General features: G+C 40.6%; 1 long non-coding RNA gene across 2 annotated transcripts; it reads right to left on the reverse strand.

The window, feature by feature from the left end:
- Positions 1-237: 237 nt before the first annotated feature.
- Positions 238-4,068, reverse strand: LOC146277293 (uncharacterized). 2 transcript variants are annotated; one of them, XR_014762521.1, is made up of 8 exons: positions 3,652-4,068; positions 3,403-3,548; positions 3,163-3,320; positions 2,775-3,019; positions 1,896-2,609; positions 1,579-1,720; positions 1,046-1,470; positions 238-906 (listed from the first exon to the last, which is right to left on the reverse strand). It is a non-coding gene; the product is annotated as an uncharacterized LOC146277293 (long non-coding RNA). The 2 variants fall into 2 exon arrangements; XR_014762520.1 differs by having other exon boundaries at positions 2,775-3,320.
- Positions 4,069-5,333: the final 1,265 nt, after the last annotated feature.

Consider the following 5,333-nt stretch of genomic DNA (forward strand, 5'->3'; position numbering starts at 1 on the left):
CCACCTACTCAAGGTATTTCTCCATCTTGTCATTAAAGTGGTTAAAAATTAAGTTGTCTGATGAGGTATGGTGGATGGAGAAGTTTTTGTATAAAAATGGCTGCCTGAAATCACCTATACCAGTTAGAAATAATATTATCATTATAATATTATATAAAAGTCTACTTGAAGCTTTTTATATTCATCTTTGTCTGTCACACATGTAACAGATGAGTTACAGGCATGGACAGGCACAACTCAGTGGGTTTTGTCATTTACTTCGCTCCTGTAAAAGACAATGGAACAACAAATGTCCTTTTTCTCTTGCACCACAGCTTCCCTCGGCATTACAAAATTTACTAGTTCCATACACATTCTTACAATACATACAAAGTACAGTGCAGTTTGGAACACTTGCGCGTTAAATAAATTATGAAAAATAATACTATGTACAATAATTCCATGAAATATAATTCACATATACAAAATGGAATGACAAATTCTTAAGTGCATTTTTAACTTTTTACACACACACACTGTACTACCACTTTCTTCTGCATCCATCTCCTCCCAGCCCTTGACATTTAGCAGCCCCCCTCCCAACACACACACACACATGCTTTGCATGTGCTAAAACCCCTGAAAGAGGACTGTTTTGCAGAACTTGTTTCTTGTGCTCCCTTTCTACAGTTCAAGAGAGGTGAGTTTGGCAATGTGGTGCAGCCTTATTTTGAGAAACACAGACACAACCAATGACAAGTCAGAATGATGGTTGTCGATGCCAAACTGTGTCTCCACAGTGTGTTCCCCAAGCGGAAAAACATCCTCCATTCCAATCTCCTCACGGACGATGTGTGTGACTGTCGACACCTTAGGAGCTTGCACTGTTGAAGCTCGGCGGATCACCCTTTCTGCAGCTCTCAGCACCTTTTAATAATAAAATACATTATATTTATATAGAGCTTTACACAGAGGTCAAAGACACTTTATAGAACAGAGAAAATAAGAACAAAGCACCCTTAATATACAAAGATTTTTTTTTTAACAAGATAATAAAATATCAAACCTTCACTGTGCCTTGTGATGGAATCACTAGACCGCCGTTATTTTTCAGGGCTAGGAGGTGATAGCTTTTGTCAAATGAAGATGGTACTGCATCTCTGACCAAGCTTGCACGGCACACGTCACAGGACAGCTTTCGTAGAATCTGCTTGACTACAAACCCTGCTATGTATACCAGAGCATTTTCCACCAGACCACCAAACCGAGTGGGGAGATAACTGTGGTCACATACAAGGTCTGACATGTTGGCGAATGGAGATGGGTGCTCTTCAGCAGTTTCAGCAGAGGACATCTCCACAGCAGACAGGGACACAGTGTTATCTTGGGCTGCCACATTGCCTGTCTCACTAGGTGAGACACAACACCGAACCATCAGACGGCGGAAGATGGCCTGGAACTGGCGTGCCGATGGATTGTTATTCCAGCCGCCTTATGGAAAACAGACACACAATATATACATTAATCACAAGACATAATAAAGAAATTCATTAGGTATATTTTCAGAATTTATTGTAATCAAAAGAACACCAACCCTACCTGACGCTCTGAGTTAAATAGGAGCTCCAAGTGATCCTGGCTGAACCTGTAGGTGAGCACATACCGCTGAACTTGGAGCAGTTCAGGAATCATCAGCATCAACGTGTCGATATTGATGACAAATCCGATGACCGACAAGTACCTGCAAAAGAAAAACGTTTTATTACTCTGATCATGGCAAAACAACAAAACAACAGAGCACCTGAGGAACTCGATGCATAAGGGAACAACGGAACATCTTAGGGAACTCGATGCATAAGGGAACAGACTGTCCTTGAACTAATTTCATCAACTTAACAAGCACTATTTTAATAGACCTTTTAGATCGGTGAAGGGGTGTTCCATCTTTTGTCACCAAAGTGGCAAGTACTGCCTGGCTCTTGACAAAAATGCTTTCCTCTCCAGCCAATTCAAAGCACCCAAGGAAGCTTTGAATCCTTTGGCACGAGGATTGCGTCCATTCATTGTATCAAACAGCCTGTCAATAATCTATAAAGAAATATCGGCATCTAAAATCACTATCATAACAGGGTTTCATTAGGTATCACATAGTTGAAATCAAAAAATCATCTAATCAAAATAATCAATATGAACACAATACATATTGATTATTTCTAAACCGTATGGTCAACGAGTAAACATGCAAGTATTTGCTTGACTTCCTTCTTTCCATAGGTATACTTTGTACTACAGCAAATTTCAGAGCTTTACCATTCCAATAAATTATAAAAAATAAAAACATGTACTTGGTTCTAAATCACAATTTTTATTATCTCAATGAATTCTGCCGTTGCCTCACAGTCCTTAAACTGAGAGTACCCAAGATCCCTCATTGTGCGGAGAGCCACTGACACGGAGCGACTCCGTGTCTGTGCAGCCAGGGACACCCTCATCTTGTGGTTCTCAAAGTAGACATGTTTGTCTGTAACTTTATTGGCAGCATGCAATCCATCTTTTTTTTGCACATCATTGAGATGATTGATGCACCTCCAATTGATCTGTCCGGTGCTCGTTGCAATTGGACTGTATGCCTACAGAGTAAGAATTAGTCACTGCTTAAACAAGTACAAACAGCAAAATGTTGATCATGACGTCCAGCCATAACTGTTCAAATGGACAGACAACAATATTTCGATATAACGTTTAGAAGCAGAGGCATAACTTCTACAAATAGGTCTACAACAATCATCATTTACCTGCAACATATTACGTGTCAACTTGAGCATGTGGCAAGCGTCCATTATCACAAATACTTTCTCGCCAGTCACCGGATGTGAGAAACTGGTTTGGAGTGGCTCTCTTGGGTCCCCTTTCAGCTCACACCCAAGTTGATTGCACATACTTATGTTGGAGGCATGCCCATCCATAGTAACACTAACCACCCGAATGCCCCGTGCATGCAACTCCTCCAAAGCATGAGTCAGAGGGACCCTTTGTGTCTCTGGAGAGAGAGACTTGGTCAGGAAATAAGCTATTGGAGCTTTCCAATGTCCTTGTAGACCGACAACCATGAAAACAAGAGCCTCTGTAGCAACATCGGTCTCATTGTTTCCATCCCCCAAGTCTACAAAACCAGACATTTACTGGGTATGTGGAATGTACTGGACATGTTTTCTGATGGACATGGCATCCAACATCAGGGAAACATGTTATATTTATCCTGGTCTGCCTGGCATCTTCTCTCCAGCATATCCAGCATCATCTTGTTCTGGCCAGGCTTGGCATCCACCGAAAGCAGCCACCTGTACAATTTTTTAGAGGAAGCTATATAACGTGTTTGCATCAGTAATTTCCAAAAATTAAATTGGACAACATTAAGCCTACCTTTGTAATGTTTGTGGATGTGGGAGGAGAAACTGTTGAGTCTCTCTGAGGTATTTGTATGCCTTTGGACCATGGAGATGGAGCGTGAGCGCAAACTCTCTGTAGTCCTTTGTGTACTCATGGCCCTGCTTTGCCATGAGGTCTATCTGAAGATCCGAAATGTTATGATTTAAAATGAATAAGTCCTCTTCAGATAAAGAGAATAAGAATAACATGTACATTAATTTCAAAGTGCTAATTTTGTCTTACTGGAGTAGTATTCAAGCTTCTCTTTGAGCTCTTCATTAATGAGGTTATTTTCCCTCAAATCCCCCAAAAGACTCTTCAATGTGGTCTTCGCCCTCTTTTCTCTGGCCATGGAATTCTTCTTCTCTCGTTCCAGACTTTCCACTCTTGCCAAGGCTTCATAGAGTCTGGTCTTAAGAGCGGTAGGAGAAGCAGGCAATACATAGCCATGATCCTAGTAGAAAGAGGGATGAACATGGTTTGAGTAATGTTTCACTATTGAAACAAACATCACTTTGACACCACTATGGCCCACTGTCTTTATTATAGTCATCACCTGTCAAAGCCACTGCCAGCACTGTGTGTGTAGCAATGTTATGTTGTTCCCCTACATCAGTGGTTCTCAATCCTGGTCCTCGGGACCCCCCTGCCCTGCATGTTTTAGACATTTCCCTGCTCCAACACACCTGATTCAAATGAATGGCCCATTTATTTTAATCAGGTGTGTTGGAGCAGGGAAATGTCTAAAACATGCAGGGCAGGGGGTCCCGAGGACCAGGATTGAGAACCACTGCCCTAGATTACACACTGGATTGTACACAAGGACCAGGGGCCTCATTTATCAACCATTCGTACGCACTAAAATGTGCCTAAACCGTGCGTACAAATGAATCCACGCAAAAGTTGCGATTTATCATGCCAAGAGATTTCTTGGAAGTGTGCGTAAATCCAAGAATGGTCAATACTATGCGTAGCTGAGTACAAACAATTCCAAGTGGTGAAACTAGGCAATTGCGTCGTAATCACGGGAACTCTATGTAGGCCTATAAGATTGAAATCAATAATGAAACCATTTGGCAAGAATTTCCATAAAATAAAATTTAAAAATCATGAAATATGATAATGATATAGCCTAATTGAACACCAAAATGGGAGTTGTTAATATTGGCGAATTGATGTAATGTCGTGTAATGTTACAATATGCTTGTGGACCACTATAAAAGACAGTCAATTAATACGGAATATCTAAGAGAAGATGGCAGATCTAGCTGTGTTGGAAGATTTAGCACACGCCGCATTTCGCAGACAGCGCATTTTCAGAGACAGCTATGACTTCTTTGCAGAAAGTAATGAGTGGCTCATTAGTAGATATCGTTTCCCAAAACCCTTTTTAGTGTAATTATGCGAGGATCGCTCGTCTCAACTTGTCCACCTCCAGTTGCAGCAATGTCTCGCCTGTGTGCGGCCACGGCCTATTTTGCACTTGATTTTAAATCAAACCACTTTTTTTATATCTGCCAATGAGTGCATCTGAGAAGATGCTGCGTTATAAGTAATCGCTACCTTTTCATTGAGCATATTTATTTTATTTTTTGTCAAAACACCGCTAAGTGTTCCAAATAAAACTGTGGTTGCACTCAACCTCCGACACTAAAACCTCAATTTCATTTAGCAAAAAATTCTTTTTCTTTCCTTTCTTGCTCCATTTTCATGACCAATTTCTAGTTGAACTTGTTAGCTCCCTTTTTATTGGTGGTGATTCAACTAATTTAGATAATATGGGGTGTTTCGTATGCAAATGCTTGTGTTTGTGCACAAGTTTATAGACTAAGAACAGGTGAGATTTATCAAGGATAATTTACATTTACATTTAGTCATTGAGTAGATGCTTTTATCCAGAGCGACTTACAGTAAGTACAGGGACA

This window comes from Hypomesus nipponensis, chromosome 7 (genome assembly GCF_054491055.1).
Source record: "Hypomesus nipponensis isolate SF chromosome 7, ASM5449105v1, whole genome shotgun sequence".
NCBI classification, from domain to species: domain Eukaryota; kingdom Metazoa; phylum Chordata; class Actinopteri; order Osmeriformes; family Osmeridae; genus Hypomesus; species Hypomesus nipponensis.